The sequence below is a fragment of the Furipterus horrens genome, unplaced genomic scaffold, assembly GCF_987537825.1.
Source record: "Furipterus horrens unplaced genomic scaffold, mFurHor1.1.pri manual_scaffold_5, whole genome shotgun sequence".
Classification (NCBI taxonomy): Eukaryota; Metazoa; Chordata; class Mammalia; order Chiroptera; family Furipteridae; genus Furipterus; species Furipterus horrens.
In genome coordinates this window covers 165396827-165423106 of record NW_028327175.1, presented here as the reverse complement: position 1 = coordinate 165423106, position 26280 = coordinate 165396827, and the positions used below count along the sequence as shown (strand labels likewise).

Below are 26280 nucleotides of genomic sequence, written 5' to 3'. Positions count from 1 at the left end.
TTTAGATTTTACATAAAGTAAGATCATACCAAAGTTGTTCTTTCTCTGTCTTATTTCACGTAGCATAATGCCCTCAAGGTCCATTCATGTTGTCACAAATGGAAGGAAATATTTTTTTATGGCTGAATAATAGATAGGTAAATAGATAAATAGATAGACAGATAGATAGATAGATAGATAGATAGATAGATAGATAGATAGATAGATAGACAGATAGATATAAGTTTCCATGCCTTAGCTATTGTAGATAATGCTGCAATGGATATGAGGATGGAGATATCTCTCTGAGATACTGATTTCATTTCTTTCAGATATATATGAAATAGTATAATTGCTAGATCATATGTTAGTTCTATTTTTACTTTTTTGAGGAATCTCCATAATGTTTTGCATAGTAACTGCACCAATTTACATTTCCACCTACAAGTGCATTCTCACCAGCACTTGTTATTTCTTGTCTTTTCTATAACAGCCATTCTAACAGGTGTGAGGTAATATCTTACTGTGGTTTTGATTTGCATTTCCTTGATCAGTGATTCTGAGCACATTTCCATGTACCTGTTGACCATTTAAATATCTTCTTTGCAATATTGTCCATTTAGGGTTTTTTCCCCATTTTTAACTGGATTATTTTGGGTTTTTGCTATTGAGTTGTAGAAATTCATTATATTTTTTAATATTAACCCTTTGTTAGATAAATGGTTTGCAAATATTTTGTTCCATTCCATAGTCTGACATTTCATGTTCTTGCTTATTTATTTTGCTGTGTAAAAGAAAAAAACAAGTTTTTAATTTAATGTAGTCCCACATCCTAATTTTTGCTTTTGTTGCCTTTCCTTTGATGTCATATCCATGAAATCATTTCCAAAACGAGTGTCAAGGAGATTTTTCCTTTTTTTTTTTCTAGGAGTTTTATGGTTTCAGGTCTTACTTTTGTTGTTGTTGTTGTTGTTGTTGTTGTTGTTATTTTTTTTAAATGTTTTTTATTGATTATATTGTTACAACCGTTCCAATTTTCTCCCCCTTGCTCCCCTCCAACCAGCACCCCCCTCCCCCAGCAATCCCCCCCAAGTCCATACCCCTGGTTCGTAAAAATTAACTATCCCCCCCCTCTCAAATATTAGGACCCTTTGTAATCTTGTAAAGGACAATGGGCGAAGGTCTCAAGCTCCTCTAGCTGCTTCATCAGGTCTTACTTTTAAATCTTCAACCCACATTTTTGAGTTAGTCTTTGTTAGTAGTGTGAGACACAAATCCACTTTCATTCTTTTCAATGTGAATATCCAGTTTTCTCAACATAATTTATTGAAGAGATTATATTTTCCTCATTTTGGATCCCTTGTCAAATATTAGTTGACTATATATGCATGGGTTTTATTTCTGGGCTCTAAATTTTGTTCCATTGGTCTATACACCCATTTTTATGCCAGTACCATATTGTTTTGATTACTATAGCTTTTACAGGAAGTGTGATGCCTCCAGCTTTGTTCTTCAGTCTCAGGATTGCTCCAGCTATTTGCAGTCTTTTGTAGTTCCATATGAGTTTTGAGATTGTTATTTCTACTGTGTGAAAAATTGCACTGAAACTTTGATAGAGACTACACTGAATCTATAGATGGCTTTGGGTGGTATAGACAATTTAACAATATTAATTCTTTGAAGTCATGAACATGGATTTCTTTTCATTTATTTGTGTCTTCAATTTCTTTCATCAATGTCTTAAACTTGCCAGTGTACAGATCTTTTACATTATTGATTAAATTGTATTGTCCCTGATATTCAAAGAAAATGTTTTTTTGTTTGAAATATGAGATGAGTCTAATCAGAATTAGCAATTTTAATGGTTGTAAAGCCACAAACATCTGCACAATGCTTCTCTCTAAATGAAACAATCTCTATGACAGCATTTTGGAAACCATAAGATGTTATGCAAATGTAAAGTATTATTAACATCATCAACTTCTTTACTTGAGCCCATTGAATTTGCAGAAGTAGCCTGTACATTTCAGCTGTGATCAACTGTCCAGGATTGGCATGGTAGGGAGGGAAGAAAAGAGGAGAAAGATTTATTTTTCCTGTTGTTTTTTTTCTTTTTTTAGCTTCCCCTGTTCCCTCAGCCTATATGTCTGAGATATAATACAAGGGAAATAAGTAGGCAGGTCTTTTGTGTGTTTAGGTTAAGAAAATAGCCACTTTCAATTCTAATTTTTTATTGTATTTTTTCCATTATCGTTTATTCCCCTTATACTCTGCTTCCCCTACAATCACGACACTGTTGTCCATGCCAATGAGTTTTTTAACCTTTTACCATTGAGTATGGTGTTAGCTATGGGTTCGTCATACAGGCCTTTATTATGTTAAAGCTTATTTCTCCTATACCCAATTTGTTCAGTGTTTTTACCATGATTGGATGTTGAATTTTGTCAAATACTTTTCCTAAATTGATTGAAATGATATAATTTTTTTTCTTTTATTCTATTAATTTAGTATATGATATTACTTGATTTGCATATGCTAAACTGTCCTTGCATTGCATAAAAGAGTCTCACTTGATCATGGTGTGTAATCCTTTTCATGTGTTGTTGAATTTGGCATACTAGTGTTTTGTTGAGGATTTTTACATCTATATTCATTAGATATATTGGCCTGTAGTTTTCTTTTTTTGTGGTGTCTTATTTGGCTTTGGTATCAGGGTAATGCTGGCCTCATAAAATGAGTTTGGGGAATAATTTGAGGAGGATTGGCATTAACTGTCTTAAATGTTTGGTAGAATTTACCAATGACACCATCTGATTATAGTATCTCTATTGAGAGATTTTAATTACAGATTTGACCTCTTTACTTCTTTTGGTCTGCTCAGATTTTCTCTGTCTTTATGAATCAGTCTTAGTAGGTAGTATATTTCTAAAGTTTATTCATTTCTTATAGGCTATGCATTTGTTGGCATATAATTGTTCATAATAGTCTTTTATTATCATTTGTATTTCTATGGTATTAGTTGTAATGTCTCCTATTTCATTTATAATTTTATTGATTTGTGGTCTCTCTCTTTCTTGGTTAGCCTAACTAAAGGTTTCTCCCCTTTTTTGATCTTTTTAAAAACCACTCTTAGTTTTGTTAATTTTTTCTATTTTTTATCTATGCTCTATCTTTTATTTCTGCGCTAAACTATTATTTCCTTGCTTCTGCAAACTTTGGGTTTAGCTTGTTTTTTTCTAGTTCCATGAGTGAAAAGTTACGTTGTTTATTTGAGATCTTACTGTTTTCTTGATATATGCACTTATTGCTATATAATTCCCTTTTAGAATTTCTATTGCTGTACCCCACAGGTTTGGTATGTTGTGTCTCTATTTTAATTTTCCATTTTGTCTCAAGGTGTTTTTAATTTCCCTTTTATTTCTTCTTTGATTCATTGGTTTTTCAGAAATGTGCTGTTCTATTTCATGTACTTGTAAATTTTTCCAGCTTTCCCCTTGTTATTGATTTCTAGTTTCATACTATTGTGGTCAAAAATATACTTAATATAATTTCTTTCTTCTTAAATTTGTTGCTACTTGTTTTGTGGCCTTACAGTTTATTGAATAGAAGATGTTACATGTGCACTTGAGAAGAATGTGTATGCTGCTGCTGTTGGACAGAATGTTTTGCATATGACTGTTAAGTTCAGGAAGTCTATAACGTTTCCTTACTGATTCTCTGTCTGGATGGCCTACCCATTTTTGAGAGTGGAGTATTAAAGTCTACAAGTATTGTTATATTGCTATTTATTTCTCTTTTATGTGTTTGCTTTCAATATTTAGGTACTCTGATGTTGGGTACATAAATATTTACAACTGTTATATTTTTTGATGTGTTGACCCCTTATCATTACATAATGACCTTCTTTGTCTCTTTTGACCATTTTTAGCTTAAAGTCTATTTTGTCTGATATAAGGATAGCTACCCCTACACCTGGTCACCATTTTCTTGAAATATCTTTTTCCATCCCTTTACTCTCAGTCCGGATACTTAGAGCTAAAGTGAGTCTCTTGTAAAGTAGCATATTGTTGGACCTTGTTTTTCCATCTACTTAGCCATTCTATAACTTGTGGTTGGAGAATTTAATCCATTTATATTTAAAGTAATTATCAATAGATAAGGACTTATTACTTCAATTTTGTTCATTGTTTTTTCTGACTGTTATCTAGATCCTTTGTTTCTTGTTCTACTCTTACTGACTTCCTTTGTGATTTGATAACTTTAGTGGTAGTATGTTTTTACTCCTTTATAATAATCTTTTGTCTATCTGATACAGACTTTCCTTTGTGGTTATCATGAGGCTTATACAAAATGTATGTATAAGAGTAAGAAATTCTTAAAGCTGAAAGGAAATTAAAGATCTTTAAGTACTAAATCTGAGAACACTGAAATCTAGAGCTGAAGTGATATTTTCAGTACTAGGGTACAACCCTGCTGAGTACGCTTCCTATGACTTTTCACTCCTCACCAGAGGTAAAGCAATATGGCAGGATATTTCAGAGTTTAACAGTTCTGCCTTATCCCTCCAGCACGGCGTTGGTGGTGGTTGTCCCTGTCCCCATGAATATGACCTCATTCCATTTCTCAATAGCCATTGGCTATGTTTCCCTTTTGGTTTAGCCCTATTATTTTCAATTCTTTCTTACTCTTCATATCATCTGGACAAACCAAATGTAACACTTGATACAGGTGGAAAAGTGGAAGAAGACAAACTACCCCAAGTCCAGCCAATCAGAAGAAGAATGAGACATCTATCTTGGCCTCCTCCACTAACATGTAAATCCAGAAACCACCTCCCTTGTGTATCCTGAACACTAGAAAGACATGAGTGTCAGAAAGATCTATCTCCTACTTTCAAATGACAAATCCAACGGTACACAGAGAGCTCTGGTTATCTCTAACATCCTTATGCTCCTCTACCCACTCTAACCCTAGTAAAATATACAGCACATTAAAAGATTAATCTGTTTCATGGGTAAAACTACTTCCCTTCTCTATACTAATTCCCAAGGAAAGAATTTTCCTTCCTCTTACTTTCCTTTCTATCAAAGGCAAGGCAAGAAGAACTAAACTTCAAGATAAGAAACCCTTGATTCTGACTCAATCATCTCAATAAAACATCCCAATAATTTTTGTTCACTGTGCATGAAAAAATGAAGTCAAATTGTGTTACTGAAATAGAAAAGCCAAGAGAGATGGCTTCTGAAGTTAGGGTAAGAAGATAAAGAACATGTTTACAGGATGGGAACAGTTTTCCTGATGCTGACAGATAAGCATGACAAATATGACAGTGATAAATGTGAATTATACAAACCCCTCCTAGTTCTCACTCAAACAGTAAAAAATTACAGAACTTATCTGACCTTTCTTGGATGGTAAGACAAAGGAATAAATTCATAATAATTGTAATAATAACAATAATGGCAGCTACCATTTATTAAGAGCTTATCATTGTGCTAAGTGCCTTCCATGAATGTTGTCTTTAAAGCTGAACATTTGGCAGTGGCCTGCACATGGCTGTCATAATCCTATTTGGGGTGCAAGAAGTTCATCAAGCACAGCCCAAGTATTCAATTTTTTAAAGATATATTGATTTTTTTTTGAGAGAGAGAGAAAGAATCATTGAATTTTTGTTCCACCCATTGATACATTCATTGATTGATTCCTCTATGTGCCCTGTTGGGGAATTGAAACTGTAACTTTGGCATATCTGGATGATTCACTAACCAATGGAGTTACCCAACTCCAAGTATTCATTTTAATCAGTTCCCGAGAAATTTTTAGACAAATTTAAATTTGAGATGACTGGATTATTTATTTTTAATATCAATCCAAGCCTAAGGTGATTTTTGTCCCTATGACTCAGGAATCATGGGCTTCTTATTAAATTAGGAGCTATGAAGTATTAGTTTTCCAGGGCATTTCTTTATCACCAGCTCTCAGGTCTAGCTAGAGGAGATCCCTTTCCTGAGCCTGCTTCAGCCTTCTTCAGACTATGTCCTTCTCCGTGGGATACAAAGTCCTCAGGGCCCAGGGGTATTCCAGAGTTCACCCTCCACTTTGTAAGATTCATTTTGGGTATCCAGAACTCTGAAATTCTCTGCCCAAATGATCCAGAATCCCATTTCCAGTGATTGAGTATCCCTAGTACATTCTACAAAAGTAAATCAGTGTGTCCAACCCTAACCTGAAAGATGGCTATTTAAGACAAGCTGACAGTGGACATGGAGACTCATCTAGACACAGTGCAGTCTTCTGACAGAACAAGACAGAGCCAGGAATACAAAGAGATGGGGTGTGAGTAAGCCAAGGGTCCAGGACAGGCTCTCTCCACATTACCATATTTCAGCTTAAAACCCTATGGAGGTGAAGAATTCTAAATTAAAATATGGAATTTCAAGTCATTAATGAAAGTATATTGGTCATGATAAGAAGTTGGAGCATATTTTATTTAGCATTTTTAGCTTCATTTATAACTTTAACTATTTAGAAATATGGGATATGGGCTTCCATTATACTCTTGCCCAAGAATTTACAAATGTTAGTGTTACCATTGGTATTTAGCTAATTATTAATAAAGGAAAGAGGAGCAAAGGGAGTTATACATTGAGCTTAATAAATTGAGGAGCATGAACCTGTTTGCTTCACCAGGAAGCTACAGATTCACTTCCCAGGGAATCATAGCATTGCTCTGCCAAGAGGATTAACACTCACCCTTTTACCCCCTCTGATGCCGGATTGTTGGGAAATGCAATGGGATGTGCTAGACCACAGAGTCCTATCAGTCTAACTACGGGGTGTGAACCTATCCAAAGCCCATGAAAACTTAGGAAGTTCATTGGCCAATTTGAAAAACTTCTGTTCTTTTCCAACCCCAAACTGGAAACAAAGTTCGTTCTCTCTCTCTCTCTCTCTCTCTCTCTCTCTCTCTCTCTCTCTCTCTCTCTCTCTCTCTCTCTCTCTCTCTCCCTCTCCCTCTCCCTCTCTCTCCCTCTCTCCCTCTCTCTCTCTCTCTCTCTCTCTCTCTCTCTCTCTCTCTCCTATCTCCATAGCCAGGGGCCTTAGCAGCCATGTGGACAATGGCCCCACAGATTCTATATGCAGCTTCTATTTCCACCTGAATAGCCCATACATGCATCCTTGGAATGCTTTCCTCATGATCCTGCAGAAGAGCTTAATTTCTACCAACAACATTACATCTGATAATTTCACCAGTGTTTCTCCACATGGTTTAGTACTCCATGTCAATTAATACTTCCTTTCCAAACACAGGTATGCCCCCTTTTAAGCAAACACAGGTTTATACCAAAGGCACATTTCAGAGTAGGTGCTCCATTTACTAAAGGATTCCATTATTCAGCAAACTCCCTTGATGCATATGATTGAACCAACTGATAAAAATTTATTACAGACACACACACAAACAAAATCTCACAAATTCATCTTTTCATGTGTAAAATAAAGATGTTAGGGGGAAAACTTAAATGACTTCCCCTTTACTATTACTTGATTTCTAGACAATATTTAGTCACTCTAGAAAAAAGAAAATGCGGGTCAACAGAAGAAATGCTATAAAAATCATCTCTTACAGAACTTGGCAAGATGAGCACTGTTAGCATTTAACAGTGCATATACTTCAGGTTTTTTTTTTTCACTATCATTAAATACATGTAAAAACAAAGACATAGGTGGCTAATTTTATAAGAATTATGTCATGCCTAGGCTACAAGCAGCTTTCCAGTACCACCCGTGTGACAGGCACTGGGAAGTCCAAGGTTAATAAGACATGGTTTCTTTATTAGATAGAACTTGTGCTATAGTTGAAGAGACCAGCAAATAAGCCAATAATTACACTACAGTATGAAAGATGCTTTACAAGAAGTTATAGAAATAACTATAGAAGATCTATAGAGAGTCCAGTGATAGAAATGTATCTTTCTCCCTGGGGAATGACTTCAGGATCTTGACAACAGTGATATTCAGAATCTGGGCTTCCTAGTCACATTCAATAAATACTTACTGAACACTTACTGTGGGGCAGACACTATTTTAAGTATTTAGTTTACAGTGGTGAAGAAGACAAATATCTACACTCATGGAACTTACATAGAGAAACAAATTTACAAGCAATGTCATACCTTCCCCTTGACTAATATACAATAGGTGCTCAGTAAGTGGCTGTTGGATGACTACAGGAACAAAAGTACATAATAAGCCCACCTCTTAGCACTTCTAGTTAAAGGCAGCTATTGTCCTTGAAGATAGCATAGCAGACAGTTTTAAAGTTTCAAAACACAACCTGGTATATCTGCTGTTTCACTTAGAAATATGAATCTAATAGGCTTAATCCAAAACCTAGCTCTGAATTGGGTTACCATGTGTTGTATTTGATTTGTATTTCCATCAGTATAAACCCAAGAATCCTTATATAGACACCAGCAATGTACATGATTTATAGCAAGTCAGTCAAGGCAAAGCCTATAGCTTCCCTTCACATTTTGACATTATCAGATTACTTCAGAAGTTGGCAGTAGCTACCATAAGTAACAAGCTGTCAGTGTAAATAAATCACTCTCTCAGAAACAACTGCTAAAAAGTATAGATTAGTATGAGCAAAGGTGAGCTTGAACTTTTTTTTTCATCTTCCCCTTCCCAACAAGTCTGTTTCTGCTATATATTTAATTTTATATAGAAAGAAAAAAGTTAATTCATTTTCTTTCTTTAAAAAAAGGTTTCAAGCTTAATAGCCATATAAGAAACCCTTGTCTCCAAAAGAAACTTGTGACTCTTGTGTATAAGTCATAAGACAATAAATTTGCAAGCACGTAGAGAAGCCTAAGATATGGAGAATAATGAGTGAGTACTATGAATAGCAGTAACCCACACCAAGCCAATTTAATTTCCTTCTATGATGGAGTGTCAGGCTGCTGAGATAAGAGGGAAGCAACAGATGAAATCCACTTGGACTTCAGACTCTGTGTCTGTCTGTCTGTCTGTCTGTCTCTCTCTCTCTCTCTCTCTCTCTCTCTCTCTCTCTCTCTCTCTCTCTCCTTCTCCCCACATGATAAAATACAATCATCAATGAGCTAGGAAACCTAGCCTTAGTGGTCCTAAGAATGTTGGAGCACCCCACCCAGAATAGAATGTCCAATGTCTGCACCAACTAGAATGGAGAGGGCTAAGTCGTCACCATCCTAAAGAGGTGCATGGTGGGGCCAAGGCCACTGTGCATCTGTTGATGAGTTAATGGTAGAAGAAGTGACACACTATTGTCCTGGGAGACACTAAACAGAACAGGTATGCAGTAACAAGGAAGCATAAACAGGGTTCTAAAAGTCCAGATGACAAATTCTAAAAATGTCCTACGACAAGGTGAACCTTAGTGTGAATAAGAGACAGTGTTCTATAGAAAAACCTGAGTCCATATCTTCCCCAAAAGAAAAGGGTATATATTACTAATTTCAGTAACTGCCAATAATGGTGGGTGTCATCATTTTAGGCAGAATCTGAAAAAAAGTTTTTAGTGATGTGTTATAAGAAAACTAGGATTACATTGGGATGGCTGAAAACAGCTAGAGGCACAAGACTTAGGATTCATCCCATCACTCTATTTGGCATGGGTCTATCTGGCATGATTGTTTCAATCATGATACACTGCACAGAGATGGCAGAGTCTATGGAAGTCAACACTGCACATGCACATAAATCCCTCCCCACCTCAGCTTCTAATGATTTAGTCTCTTTGCCTGCCCCTTCCATCCCAAGTAATTAAACACTTTTGGTCTATGCAGCAACATTTCAAATACTGAAGGCAGCTAAGCAATTCTATAATCTACTAGCTTATAGGATGAGCTCCCACTCCAGTGCCTCCACTACCAGGTGTGGATAAAATAACCAAAGGCTCTCACATCAGCCAAAGGACATAAAGAGAATTCTTGAGAGGACAATGAAGGATGAACCTGGGGACTTGATGACAGTATGTCTTATTTGAGGGGAGAGGAGGTATGCCCTACTCTGCCAGAGCACCAGCAAATGAACCTGCCTTCTGAGTTCACTGGGCACAAGGAACTACCTGGTTTTCTCTAGCTGACTAGTAAAATTTAAACATTTAAATGTGAGACCACCACCACTCTTGCCTCACACACACACAGACCTACTTATCCACCTATCCAAAAATACATTCTCCATCCACATTAGTCACCATCTCCCTACGTCCCTTTCTCCACCCAGGCTTGATCTCCTCTCACCTCAGCCCCAGAAATACAGCACATCCATTTGCATATTATAACACCTGACACTTTTCTAAGTTTCTGATCAAGTCTCATGGTTCCTACCAGGTTAACTACTTACTCCTCAGTGTTCCCTCTCTTTTATATTATAGTACCTTCATCCTGACACATACAGTAACTTAGCCTTCTTCTTATACTAACGTTCACCACTCATTAAAGTTTCAGATTAGTCTTCTCTATCTTTCTTCAGGGTATAGACCATGTTTTCAAGTTTCTTTTAGCTCTGTATCAGCAGCTGTCCCTACACACAGACACACACACACAGACAGAGTACTTCTTAAAGTATAGAAAGAACTAGGCATGTGATAAATGTTCAAAAACCTTTGATATTTTTTAATAATCAGTGGTAATTTCATGATGAAAGGTTATATGCACAGTTCCTACCACTTTCAGTATAACAAGTTATTATTAGCTGGAGTCCCCTTGTATAGTAGTTAGAGATGTATGTTTAAGAAGAAGGTTGTGCAGTTTGGTGTCATGGAAAAAAAACAAAGTCTTTGGAGTCAGACCAATATTTCTTTTCCAGTTTCACTGATTGCTGGCTATGCGTCTTCTGGCAACTTATTTATCCTCTAAACTTCAGTTTCCTCATTTGTGAAATTGGGATTATAATATCCTCAAAGGTTTATTATAAAAAGTAAAGGAAATAGTGTACAAGTTATTGTATGCTTATAGTAGACATTTAAAAAATATGTTCCCTTTTCCCTCTTATTAAAGAAAAAATACAAACATAGCCTTAATGCAAATTTGAGTCAGATGCCCACCCTCCAAAAAAAGATAACTCCAGGAAACAAACCCATCTAAGAAGCAGACTAAAATGTAACACATGGCTCCTAACAGACATTAGCATATTTAGTAGAGACAGGTATACAACAATAAAATTAAATTAAAAGAGCATCATACCATCACTAGAAATGTTCTTTTTCAATTTCACAAAATAAAAATAGAAAAGAAATTAACTGAGGGAAACAGAAACACCCACAGATTATCATCTTTCTTTGTTATGTAAAAATGCCTCCTAAAATCATATTTGAAGAATATTTTTGCATTGTCACATTAAAGAACATGCTTGCTGGTTAAAATAAACATCCATAAAATATATATGATGTGGGCATATAATACACACTTTGGAAGACAGAGAAAATAAAAACAAGCTATAACCATATGCATGTCCTACTGCACATAAAGCCTGTGACCTTTCCAAATTAAGACAAGAATATAACTCTTCTCCTGAATTTCTAATATGATGCCCTAACACTCATATTTCCCCCAACAGATATTTTGTTTTCAACTTTAAGGCTGTGAAGGTAGCACTCTTTACATCCCCTATTTGTCTTCCATGGTCAGCTGAGCTCAGCTACCCAAACACACATACAGATACTCAGAGGACAGATTTGTCACGCTGACCTTTCATATCTCCTATGTTTTTTAACTGATTGAGATTCCATCCCATGGAATCATGCACAGAGCATCACCACAAAGGAGTGAAATCAGGTAAAGGATGGCAAAGATAAATACCACAGAAGCAAGCTAGAACCTGAGTGCAGGGGACATTGTTCAGAGAATTATTCAAGGAAGGGAAGCTAGCTGAAAGTTAGCGAAGCAGGCAGTACACAATGCAAAACTAACCAGTGACATTTACTAGACCATCAAAGGTCAAAGCAATTTGTAATATGGTACTTACCAAGTGCCCTGTGCTGGCCTATACATGGACCAGAACCCTGTGTAATCAAACACTGAAAAACCAGCAGAGCAAAAATATTCTCCACACCTAAAAGGACCTGAAGCTCTACATGAGGACTGTCTATGAGTCTATTATTTTACTCACAACTGGATCACTACTGATGTCATCTCAAAAACCTTAAAACACGGCAAGCAATACACCTCCTACTCTGAGGCAGGCTTGTCTTGTTGGACAACATGAGCTTTCATTCTATGAAACTCCACAGTCTTCCAAAGGAGGGCTAAGAGCTATATTGGTTGTATTTAACACACTCCAGAAACCTCTGCATCACAAGTTTTACCCCCTGTACTTTCCCTCCACATGATGTGGGAGCTCACCTCCCAGTAGGGGCCTTGGTCATGAGAAATGAGTGGTTTTTTCCCTTTCCCCAGTATGAAATCTTAAGACCTGGTGTAAAAACCACTCAGGCATAACAAGTTATAGCCCAGCGGGTGCACTGATTAGCTAGGTTCTATAACCATAAAGTCAACAATAATCTACCTACATGCCCTTTCTGCAGGTGGTTGACCTATGAATGCTAAGTGAGTCAGCAACAGTTCAGCCGAAATTACATTGGAGAGCATTATGCGTAAACATGAATGCTCCAGCTAGTCCTTTACTACACCACTGGGACTCCAGACCTGCAAAATAATCTATAACCCTACTCACCATCAACCCCACTGCAACTTTTTTCCTCTTTCATAGGAATTATCCCCAATGTAACTGCATTCATGCTTGATGTGGCTTCCCTATGAATACAGCCCTTCCTGATTTCATCTGTGCCTTCAATATAAGAAGAAGGTGACTAACTCTCCCTGCATAGTACACAAACTTCAGGTTGATTTTTTTCCAGAATTGTTAACTAATCACACTAAACTGTTTATACTCTCTTCACAGTCCCCTGGAGATATCAGTTAAACATTGGAAATCCAACTCCCTAGAGTATTAGACCACAGGGCAGAGGATACATACACACATTTTTTTCAATTTATGAAGATAAAAACATATAACCTAAAGCCATTTATTTAATATTTCTATTGTAAGAGTCTAGAAATATCCCCGAACTTTTGCTAAAATAAAAAGGGCTTTAAAAATCTAGCTAAAACCCCCTCCCATCAAGTCAGACAAGAAGGGTACATACCGTCCTTGAAATTACTATTAAGATTAATATCCTATTTAATTTTTTAATGGCTTGGAATTTATACCCAGTAAAGCAGAAACAACGAACAGGGTAGTGCATCTCTCAGATTCTAACAGGAAGAGATAAATCCCAATCTATCCTTAAGAAAAGCCATTACCTCCTCTGAAAGCAGCAGGTAGGAGTTCGAATGGCTGGTCCTAATGAAGGGTCAGTCTCTGACTTTGGGTCTACCACGACTGCATGACACCGAGTGATTTACACAACCCCTGCTCAAAAACAGTGTAGAGGCTTGACAATTCATAAAATCATAAATTATAAATCAATTACTGGAGATGGAGAAATTGATTTATACCCAGGCCCATTCATTCCCAAGGTGGGAGACCCTTTTACAGGACCCCTTGAACTAGAGGAAACCAAGAAGAGGAGAGCCCCTTGGGCCATTTCTGCTGTCCCAGCCTTTTCTTGAAAACCTGTCACTCTTGTAAGTCTCATTTTAATCCAGTAGCGCCCACTTCAGAAAATGAACTCTGGATCACAGGAGGAAACCAAACAAAGATAAAAGTGGCACTGGCCTTTAGAAGAAAGGGGCGTGGATTCTCCCAGTTCCCAAAATCCAGCTGAAAATGGAAAAACACTATTAAATATTTAGGACATTGAGCCAGACATCTCTGTATATGCCCACATAAACACCTGCATACATAACCAACATTTTTAGGACTCATCGGATGTGATTTATGAATAATTTTTTTAAATTTATTCAATATGCTGTCTCTAAATTTCTATAACAGAGGAGTAGCTTTTTCATTCATTTAAAAAAAACAAATATGCTCATTCTATATTTGAGATGATAAAAGTAAAACCATCAATTTTGGCATAGCCCTTGGTTCTGTTATAGAGCTAGGCATCTACAAACAGGCACAATCAGGAGGAAATTCTACACCAATCACAGGCTGAGAGAGCCCCCACACTTGCCCACCTGTGGCTTCATTTCTTAAAACCAGCAGTACAAAACAGCCAGGGTTCCGCTGCTTCTGAACTTCTCAAAATTGTCTTCCCAGTGGCTAGAAACAATACAGTGGTCCCCTTTAATCCACAGTTTCACTTTTCACAGCTTCAGGTACACACAGTCAACTGTGGTCTGAAAATATTAAATGGAAATTCCAGAAATAAACATTTCATAAGTTTCAAGTTGCACACTGTTGTGAGTAGTGTGATAAAATCTTGTTCAGTCCCATTCAGTCCCACCTGGGACATAAATCATCCTTTTGTCCAGTATACCCAGGCTGTTTATGCTGCTCACCTGTTAGTCACACAGTAGCTGTCTTGGTTATCAAGTCAAGTGCTGTGATATGGTGCTACTTGTGTTCAAGTAAGCCTTACTTTACTTAATAATAGCCCCAAAGCCAGTCACAGAATTTATTAAGAGTATATTGTCATAGCTGTTCTATTTTATCAGTTATTGTTAATCTTTTACAGTACCTAACATAAATTAAACTTTATTGTAAATACATATGTATAGGGAAGTACATAATGTATATAAAGGTTCAGTACTATCTGCATTTTCAGGCATCCACTGAGGATCTTGGAATGCATCTGCCTTGGATGAGGAGGGACTGCTAGGAACCACTTATTTAATTAACCTTCACACAGATGAGAGTATTATAATCCTCGATTTAGGGATAGGGCAACTGAGGTCCTAAGTGAATAGGTCATAAAAGCTCACAAAAGAAAGGTCTGGGGCTGGATGCTCACCACAGACTAGGTCTCGTACCTCCCAATGTCATGGTCTCTCCACTACACCATGCTGTCGTTTAAGTCAAAGAAAATATCAATATTTCTCAGGCTGCATAGCTGAAGAGATAAACTTCTCCTCTCATACCTCCGATAAATTTTAAAACTAAGAGAGCAAATGACAATGCAAATGCCACTATTAGGTATTTATTATGTTGCAAAGCTTGAAAACAGTCAGGAAAATGGAAAAGTTACTTTTTCCCTAAACAAATTTGTTAATGGGTAGCATAATGGGGAGCCCTGTTTGCTGGCACTCTGTGAAACGCCTACAAATTGCCTCTGCAAAGCATTATAGGTTGTCAGACTAATGTAGTTGAAGATAATTTGGCCTTTCAGTGAATTGAACCTCACAGCACGATTATACTCCACAACCAAGTAGTGTCACAATTATTCTTTCATGCTGAATTACCATATAATGTCGTGAGTCTACCTGTCATAAGTCCTGTAGCCTAGTTTGAATTTTTTCCCCTAAATCTATGGTTCATGGCAAAAAAAATAATTTTTTTGCTTCTAATGAAAATCTGATTGTTTTTATCAACAATAAATTTCATAGCAAATCAAAGGATATGCTTGGACAAACAATCCGATACTCAAGGTTAAAAAACATGCAAATAATAAATTGCTGGTATGTCATGTTCAATTTTTACTATGGCATTACATTGCAATAACCATAACAGGATCTAAATTGTTGTCAGCACATTAAACAAACCCCCATACTTCACAAAGGCATCCTGTCTGAGTAATTCATACAACGGAAACAACTATCAAATTTTCCACTGTCCCACCACTACACCATACATCAATGCAATTTTATGTATTTGGACAATTTTTTGAATAAATTACTTCCATCCTGCCTGCTCTTGCCACTTCTGTTAAGAGTCATATCAGTTTTAATTGTCTTTCTGTCTATATGGAGCCACTGTTTTCCTGGCCTTTTCCTGTGCTATTTCCTGAGCACCAAAATAAACTTGAAACACTCATCAGAGCTGTGTGCTAGGGACATCCATCTACAAGAAAGGGCTGTCCTGCCAGAGGTCAAGAGCTTCTTCCCTCTTCTGCTACATGACAGTTGCTGTATGTGTGCTGGGAGCATGACAATTCATGGTGTTTGTGTGGGAACATGGTGTCTTTTCAACATCATAGCTCTAACAGAAAGCTAACAGTATCCAGGCCCCCACATTCTGCTATGTTTATGTTTGATAAGTTACTTTCTTGGTTCATTACAACACATAACCTGCGATGGGAAATGGGCTCAGCCAGGGTTCAATGTCCCCAATTTCATTCAGTCAGAATCCGGACACTTGACACAGCTTACCAGAAAGTTCATGGCGAACCCTGCAATCTGTTTCCCTTTGGTTTGTTGCTCCTAGGAAAATGGCAAGCCCACCTTTCCAGGTTGAATGTTCATGCTGAAAGTACAGCTGTAGAATAAGTAATACTACAGTGGACATAAACAAACTTTGTCTATACAAGGTGGACCTAATGGCTTTCCATCATGTTTCTCAACACCCTCAATACTGGACTAAATCACCACTGATTCCAAAGGGAATCAGATCAATTAGATGCAACTCTGTTTCCTAAATGAGATATTCTTAGCTTTGTCTGCAGTTCAGCACATATACAGGGTGAAGGCAAAGTAGGTTTACAGTGGTTCATGTGGAATACAATGCTTAATAAACAATAACACAAAAATACACTTTGTTTCACATGCTCTTACTGTAAACCTACTTTTGCCCCATCCTATATTTCATGGCTGAAGTCATCCTCCCAGGTCAAATAATTAATGTAAATAAGTATGAGTAAAGGCTCCTAAACACCCCCAAATAACTTGGGTGCTGTATTAAAATAACTATCACCTATATGACCATAGCCAAATAAATAACCACACTCAGAAATCTCATCATACTGGCTATTTGAAGCCTGATGCTGCTGCCAAAGAAACCATTTTATGCTGAGCTATTTTCACTATTTTCAATAGGGAACTCCCTCATTGAACTGGCTTCAAAACAGATCCATTGTAAACTCAATACTGCTTTACAGTACAGAGTTGTGTTTGCGGCTCCAGTTGGCCCTCTTTTGTCTCTCAGGGTAGCATAACAAAAGGAAATCCCACTCAGAGAGGTTAGCTATGAACTTGGTACCCCATCTTAACTCAGTAGCCTTGCTGGGTAGTAGAAAGTAACTATTTATTTATAACCCCAAAAGCAATAATAAACACAGAACTATGATTTACTCTGAACCTTTCTATTATTAAAACACTTTGTCTTATCATTTTATTGATTTACAATCTGTCCTACTTAGGTTTTTAGCATCTGAAAACAATCAAGGCACAAAGCTGCAAAATGTTTGGACATTATTTGTTAGGAGACAGCATTTTATTCCAGGCAAGAGGTTTGAAGCCTCGACAGCAATGCATTCTGGTACTGGAATGATTTATGGTCTTGTAGCAATAACGATGCACCAGGGCCATTAACATATTGGCAGGCCCTAGGATGGATTAGTGGCATTGATTATTTCATGGGCCACTGATACCCATTTGTTACAAGGAGCTCAAAGATGGCCTCTCCCTAACTGAAATCTTTTTATGAGCAGACAGCATTTTAAGTATTAGAAACCTGGGATTTGGGCGATTTTTTATAATCTTGCTGTCTCCTCATCTTAGTATTCAACAGAAAAAAAAAAGGGCGTCAAAAAATTAAAGTTCATTCTTCATCACCAGCCTTAATTCCTCAACTCATCATAACCATGTCTTCTTTAAAAATTAATGATTGCCAGCATTTAGCCACTGGTTGTTGCTATGAAGATCTATGCAAAAAGCAAGGATCCCTATAGAGTGTGTGATATATGGAATACTCTTTATTACTACAATAAAACTTACTGACATTTCAATACTTCTGCAAATAGCATTATAGTATCAATCTTCTGAATTAGGTTGAAAATTAAGTTGTAAATTAAAAGAAAGTGTACTTTGGAATACAACATGATATGTCACCTAGAAAAGGCCCTTTGTGCATAGCTGATCCGAGCTGGGGAACAAGGAGATGAACCCAGTGCCTTGGCGGTGCCGCATGCATTCTAAAGATCAAGATTCCACGAGAGGAATTCATCCAGAAGCCCTAATACTCCATCACTAGGGACATTTTCTTTCACTGTAAAAAGTAAAGGGATTTGACAACAGCCTTTCCTGAATACAATGAAACCTCAAATCTTAATATATTTTTCTCCTTTGCTGCATTCGTACCATAAATTTCAAGTAGGGCACCTCTAGAATAATAATGCATTATAAAATACACAGAAATTACATGTACATTATGCTTCTAATGTGTACACACTTATATAAAAATTATTTCCTTCTCTGTGTCATCAAATATAAAGTTACTCTCATCCCTTCCCACCCCTAGCCCAGTCTTCAAAGATACTCAGGGCAGAGAGCAATGCAGGGCAATAAATGACAATTCCCAAAGCTTGAATATTTTTGAAACTATTAGGTTCGAAGGCTAATTTCACATACTGTAAATTATAAACAGCCTCAGATCAGAGCCAATACAAAGTGGTTCTGCAGAAGACTAATGATTTTCAAGTATGTATTTGTTGAAAAGTCAAATGTCTTCAATCACTTCAACTTATCTCCCATAGCATTCTCTGTATCCACAAGACAAGACTGCATAGTTAAAGCACAACTATACTAGTGTTTTGAAAAACCTTAATGAAAACATCTTGATGAAAATCCAAACCAACTCTGCCCACAATGACTCCCCCTGCCAATGTTTCTCATGCTTTTTTGCCCATTTCTTGAGACTAGAATCTATTTCAGGTACCCATTTTTTTTCCTAGATCGTCCACCACTCCATCCACCTCCCACACATAAACACATCCTTTTTTAAATTTTTTATTAGTTTTTAAGTATATTTTATTGATTCTGTTGTTACAGTAGTTCCAATTTTTTCCCCTTTGCTCCCCTCTGCCCACTACCCCCATTCCCTCCAGCAATCCCACCCCCCCTTAGTTCATGTCCATCGGTCGTGCATATAACTTCTTTGGCTTCATCCTTTCCCATATTATTTTTAACATACCCCTGTCTATTTTGTATTTACCAATTATGCTTCTTAGTCCCTGCACCATTTCCCCATTTCTCCCCTTCCCAGCTGATAACCCTCCCAATGACCCCCAGACCTATGATTCTGTTCCTATTCTGGTTTGCTTAGTTGAATTTTGTTTTTATTTTTTAGATTAAGTTGTTGATAGTTGTGAGTTTGTTGTCATTTGAGTGCTCATAGTTTTTACCTTATTTTTCTTAAGTAAGTCCCTTTGACATTTCATATAATAATGGCTTGGTGATGATGAACTCCTTTAGCTCCATCTTGCCTGGGAAGCACTTCATCTACCCTTCCATTCAAAATCATAGCTTTGCTGGATAGAGTAATCTTGGTTGTAGGTCGCTTTTCATCACATTGAATACTGCTTGCCAGTCCCTTCCTGCCTGCAAAGTGTCCTCTGAGAAATCAACTGATAGTCCTATAGGCAACCCCCTGCAGGCAACTCTCCGCCTCTCACTTGCTGCCCCCAAGACTCTACCTTTATTTTTCACCTTTGGTATCTCAGTCATAATGCGTCCTGGTGTGGTCCCCTCTGGTTCCAGCTCGCCCAGGACCCTTCATGCTTCCCAGACCTGTATGTCCATATCCTTCGCAAAACTTGGGAAGTTTTCCTCATTTTTTAAAATTCTTGTTTCCTCATTCTGCACTGGTTGACTGTTTTTTTGTTGTTTTTTTTCTTTCTTCCTTACGCTCCAAATCATTGATTTGAGTCCTGGTTTCCTTTCCTCCACCATTGGATTTTCCTTCGTTTCACTTAGCATAGCCTTCACTTCTTCTCTTAAGTGTTTGCCATACTCAAGCATATCTATCAAGCCTGTGAGCATCTTTATCACCAGTGTTTAGAATTCTGTATCTGTTAGGTTGTCTATCTCCTCATCTGTTAGGTTGGCTATCTACTCATCGCTTAGTTCTCCCACTGGAACCTGATCCATTTCCCCTTTTGGGCCGTACTTCTCTGTCTCCTCATTCTGACAGGCTCCTGTGTTTGTTTGCCTCACCATCCCAGGTAGAGCTGTTGCTCCTGTTATGTTGTAAGAGGCACAGCCTAGGGATTCGTCAGTACAGGGTGACCTGTTTCACCACGTTGTAGCACTATATGTGGGAGAGGGGTCTGAGAGGGAACAATGCCATCTGCCCAGCACTCACCCCTTTTCCAGGCACCTCTCCCACTTCCACACAGGACTGGCACCCCTCTAGCTGCTGCCCTGGCTGTCATTCCCAGAGTGGGTGGGTCTGTGGACGTTCTAGGACCATGGGGACCCTTTAAACAAGCAGACTCTGCTGAGACCGGCAGTTTCTGCCTCCACCCCAACCCCCACTGGTCTTCACAGTCAGAAACAATGAGGCTCAATTATCCCTGGTGCTGGAACCTCAGGTTGTGAGGTCCGGTTAGGAGCTGGGAACACTTCCCAGGTGTCCCTCTTGACTTTTTAAAATGTGTGACTAAGCTTTCTGCCAGCCTGCCACTGCAGCCACTGCTGCTGCTACCACACCACATCCTCTCCACCCTGGCTCTGCCCCTCCTTCCTGTCTGGATGAGTATTTCTTCTTTATATCTTTGCTTGCTGGACTTCCATGCAGTTTGATATTCTGGAACTTCTGGTTGTTTCTAGTTTTGAGGTAGTTGTATTCCTTCTTAGTTGTGGAGAGAGATGCAGCGTGTCTGTCTAAGCCTCCATCTTGGCTGGAAGTCCTCCATAAACACATCTTTGAGAGGTCCACACATACTAGGCCACAGAGGCAGATTTAACAGTCGGCACACCAGGCGTGAGCCCTGGGCCCCAACTTCTGAAGGGCCCCGCAAAACCATGTATTTTTATTTTCCCTGTCTCTCTCTTTCTTTTAAGGGGCCCAATATTTTCTTCTGCACCCGGGGCCTCAACTGACCTTAATCTGCCTCTGGTAGGCCAGAGAAGATAAGAAAGTTTCATCTCGAGAGCCAATTCTGGCCTCCTGGTAAGTTCCAGGCTGTGACGAGAAGGATTCTGAGGCAGATTCTTGGCTCAATAGGAAAAGGTGCCACAATTAATAAGCCACACGGGGTCCAAATTCATGTCTCTTGAATCAGAAGTCACAACATATTTTCCTTAATTAACAGGAAGACCACTCAGTTAAGCTGGATAAAGACTAGTACTTTTTGGGTGTTTCTGCTCACAAAATGGGCATAGGAAAATAAAACCTCTTCTCCAAGAGAGTTTTAACATAAACCATGGATCATAGGGTTAAGAACAAAAAAGAATCATGAGGTGACCTAATCCGAACCTTTTATTTCATAGATGGAAAAACCAGGACATATTGTTAGGTGAGTCACTTACAGTCACACAACTAGTGATGGAGAAACAAAATTCTAGGTCTCCTGGACTTGTGCTCTCTCCACAACACCACAAGGCCTCATTTTTGCACCAACTTATATATGCTGCTTATTTTTCCTTCCTTTGCATGTGTATAACTTCCTTATTTCACTAAGGTGTGATGATTGTTACAGACTTCTCATATTTTGGATTATATGATAAGACATAAACTCAGTAATTTTTACTACTGCAAATTTAGAAAAGCAGTCTTGGAGTATGATATATTGTAACTCAGGGTTAAGTATAGAACAACATTTTTCTTGTTAACTTTTGAATTCTATCTTATGTATAGAAGAAAGGCATTGTGGAAGTATACTTGAGATAAACAGAGGAGCTTTCAGTTTCAGCCTCTGCTTTATGAGCTCCCTGGATAAACCACCCAACACAAAATTACATAGGGAAAATAACCCCCTTAGAACCCTTAAATTATCTCCTGCCATATTCAGCTTATAAATTAATTAGGAAAGTGGACCTTCCATTTTCCATGAAGATTAAAAGTTCTCACAGACTCTGCAGCTCTCTATGACGGCGCCTGTGGGCTACCCACTCAGACTGATCATGGCCTTTCTAAGATGACAGAAGATGGGGTTCTGCCTTCATTACTCGACCAGCAATTTTAAAGTGCTGTGCACAACCCTGCTTTCTCCCTTAACATCCAGAAACATATTTTCAGAAAGATTCAGTTTCCCTGCCTCCAGGAGAACAATACGCGATCACCTAGAAGAGCTTCTTCTCCATTTTAAAATTAAAAATTAAATCCCTTGTGGAAAACTTCTCCACAATTTGAAAATAACCCTGAGTCATCACTAGAACACTTAACAAGTTAAAGGAATTCTCCTATAAGTCGATTTGCTGAAATGTTAATATTTTCCTTTTCATTCACTTTTTGGTTAAGATGGAATCACCCTCAGACAAGGGATTGATCTCCAAAATATATAAAGAACTTACACATCTCAACACCAAGAAGACAGAGAGCCCGATTAAAAAATGGGCAAAACACCTCAACAAACACTTCTCCAAGGGGGTACACAGAAGTTCCATAGACACATGAAAGAATGCTCAACATCACTAACCATCAGGGAGATGCAAATAAAAACCACAATGAGATACCATTTTACACCAGTCAGAATGGCCATCATCAACAAATCAACAAACAACAAGTGCTGGCGAGGATGTGGAGAAACGGGAACCCTACTGCACTGTTGGTGGGAATGCAGACTGGTGCAGCCATTATGGAGAACAGTATGGAATTTCCTCAAAAAACTAAAAATGGAACTGCCTTTTGAACCAGTAATTCCACTGCTAGGATTATACCTGAAAAATCCTGAAACCCCAATTCAAAATAACCTAGGCACCCCTATGTTCATAGCAGCACTGTTAACAATAGCTAAGTGCTGGAAACAGTCTAAGTGCCCATCTGTAGATGAGTGGATCAAAAAACTGTGGTACATTTACACAATGGAGTACTATGAAGCAGAAAGAAAGAAGGAACTCCTGCTATTTGCAACCACATGGATGAAACTAGAGAGAATTACGCTTAGTGAAATAAGCCAAGCAATGAAAGAAAAATACCATATGATATCGCCTAATACAGGAGACTAATGAACAACACAAACAAATGAACTAAACTGAACAAGGAACAGAATAGCAGTCAATAGTGGGGAGGGGAGAGGGAGAGAAGGGGGATAAGTAAGGGAAGGGCTTAGTCAAGGAACGTGTCTAAATGACTCATGGACATGGACAACGGGGAGGGATATGATTGTGGGAGAAAGGGTGGGCTGGGTGGGGGGGAGCAATGAGGGAAAAATGGGACAACTGTAATTGAAAAACAATAATTTTTTTAAAAAAAGATGGAACCACCAAGTACACCAGAAGAATACCCTTTATGTATCTCTTCTTTCAGCAAATAATGATAACCCCAAAAGCTCTTCAGATACATCATTTTGCAAATTATTGTTATCTCTACATTGCTCTGGACTTTTGCCAAAGCTTCTAAATTCTTCTTAAACTCAGTAGTCCAGATGGCATTACAGGGCTGGGTGTTAATTGAAGAACAGCTTAACTGTTTGGACATGTTATTCATCTATTACCCAACTGTCAATCTTATAATGTTGGCTGTATGACTATATCTTTGGGGAAATGAATGCTGAATGAAAATTTACCCTAATCTATTCCTCTTTTTATTCTCTTAGGGATCTTTCTGATGATTTGTGAACTTGCTTCACTTTATTCTACAAGCTCGTCAGTCACATAATCAAAATTAAAAACCAAGATCCAAGATGGGAGTAAATGGTTATTGACTGAGATATTTGTCTTCTTTAAGATATTTATCCCTGTTGTCCACAACAACTACTCATACACATATGCGTCAATATGGCTATGGGAACAAAGAGCACACAATAATGGAAATGATTCTTAATGACATATATTGTTCTCATATTTCTAAATTCCACTTTTAATATTTTTGTATAATTTTACTAAATACCTACTCTATTTTTACAGTCAGGCCTCATTAAGTCACCTAAGACAATGGAAGTTTTGAAAAAAACTGAAGTTGAATTTTTTGCTGTTTCTGATGGAGAACCAAATCAGACTCATGACAGGTGCTTAATAAATTTCATGTTGACTAAATAAACAAATAATGCTACACTGAAAAACTGTTTTCAATTCTTTACCCTCCCTGTACCTAAACCCTCTGTCATGTGATTTTGAAATTCCTACCACTGAAGTACCAATCCATAACTCAATGATGATGATCATGACCACTTCATTAGGCCCATGGAATGTGAACTGAAGTGACAATGGGCCAGTTCTGAGTCTAAGACTTAAGGACTCATATATGTCCACTGCTCTTTTAACATGTGAAATGAGAAAAGCTTGCCTGGAATGTCCATTAGTTCCAGACAAAATAGAGATACATGGAGGGGGACAGCACAAACAACATGCAGACATGCAATGAGAAGCAGTGTCCTGATGGATCTGCAGTTTGAGTATGGTGAAAACCACTCATCGGTGAGTGACACTAGGAGTTAGAGTATTTTGAGAAGAGCAGCATTGTTGTAGCAACAATTAAAATTCAATAAATGGTACAGATAAGACTGCAGGGCCACATTTAGCCACCTGGAGAAAAACTGTTCACTTATACAGGAAAAAATTTTTAAACAATTACAACGTATTCTTTTAAGTTCATTTAATACATCTGCTAAGAATTTCTTCTTCACTAGCTTGGGACTACATTTTGAGACAATAAAACATTTTAAAAACCTAAAAGTTAAGTTTTTGTCCAATAAGTAGGACAAAACTTGGCCCCAAATATCTGAACTACAGAAGGTTTACCCAGTGGTCAAAGAACATATGCAGAGGAAGCAAATAATGAATGAAGGACACTTCCATAATCCCCATCAGAATAACTGCTAGCAGGTGCCATTTCATGAGCTGCTGGCCCTTAAGATGAACATATGTTCTCTCTCTGGAAGGGCAGGATGGTAACATATAAAAGTTCTTCAGTGAGACTGCAGAGTAACTGAAGCTGCGTGGTCAGGTTGGCCAGATGAGGCATCTCCAGTCACTCACCAAGCGCCTTGCCTCCTGGCCCACAGATGTCATGCAAAGAGAACACTGAAACAGAGCATACCCAGAAGACACCAACCACAGCAGGAAATTCTGCCATTGCGGTAGCCTCTGCAGCTTGGCAATAAAAGTCATTCCATTAAAAGCAAGTTTCCATTTTATATGCTCAAGCTTTCTGTGGCAAGATCCCACGATTCCTTGGAAAGTGTGATTTACCATCCCACTGACCTGTTTTTATAGGGCTTGACTCTGCAAATGGAACTGATGGAGACCTCAACCACAAATCACTGAGTGCCCAGGTATAACTCTAGATTTACAATGCTTACGATGTCATCCTGTCACACTTGTGTCTTCTCATTGTGCCCTTGAAGGGGACTCCCTAAGGCTCAGCTGAGCTCCATTAGGTGTCACTGCCTGGCCCCACCCCCAATTTTTCCTCTCTGAGACCACCCTCCATCACCCCAGACCTCACAACTCAGGCAGCCTTATAGGATTTGATGACTTCTGGTGGGAACAAGGCAGTCATGTGTGGGAAAGCTCACTTTTGGGATGGCTGACAAGTTATTATGAGAGAAGGAAGGGATGGGAAAAGAAAGAAAAGAAAAAGTGTACTCAGTCACGTCGGTGAAATTTTTCACAGCTAATCACACACAAGACTGATTCACTGCTCAGTTTGCTCTGTTCACTCATTTTTCATATCGTACTTTTCACTGGCCCATCAGCCTGTTCCACCAAGGTCAAATGAAGGGAATGATAGCATGCACACCACACTGAGATTTACTATAAATAGGGTCACTCACCTTTTATGTGAAACAAATGAGCTCCTGAAATTACCATTTACGAAGATGGACCTGAGCAACAGTCGTGTGAGAAGACAGCAGGGGAGAGGGACTCAGTCTAAATGGCACCATGAAACCCCTGTGGTCTCCTTTCTTCTGCACAGAATATAGACTGTTCCCCTCCTCACCCATTAGCTTGAACCTAACTGTATGCAAGACTTTTAATCAATGTCAGAGTTGTAGTTCTTCCTTTGTTCTATTTAACAGAGTCAGAGAAGGTCTTTCCAACAAGGTAACATTTGAGCAGATTCTCAAATCAAATGCAATGAACAAAGAAGACTATTCCAAAAGTTTTATAGCCCTTAGAATGCTTTAGGTTGCAAGTAGCGGAGTACACAACTAAAAGTAGCTTAAACAATGAGAGTTTAACATATAACAACAAAACAAGTCCAAAGGTAAGATGCTTTCCAGTATTAATTCACCAATCCATGATATCACCAAGGATCCAAGTGCTCCCATCT

At 38.2% G+C, this 26280-nt stretch overlaps 1 protein-coding gene across 1 annotated transcript in view; it reads right to left on the bottom strand.

Moving 5' to 3' along the window:
- LRMDA (leucine rich melanocyte differentiation associated) overlaps nucleotides 1-26280 on the bottom strand; it is a 1129276-nt gene that overhangs the window by 815777 nt on the left and 287219 nt on the right. The gene's annotated exons all lie outside the window — the stretch shown is intronic.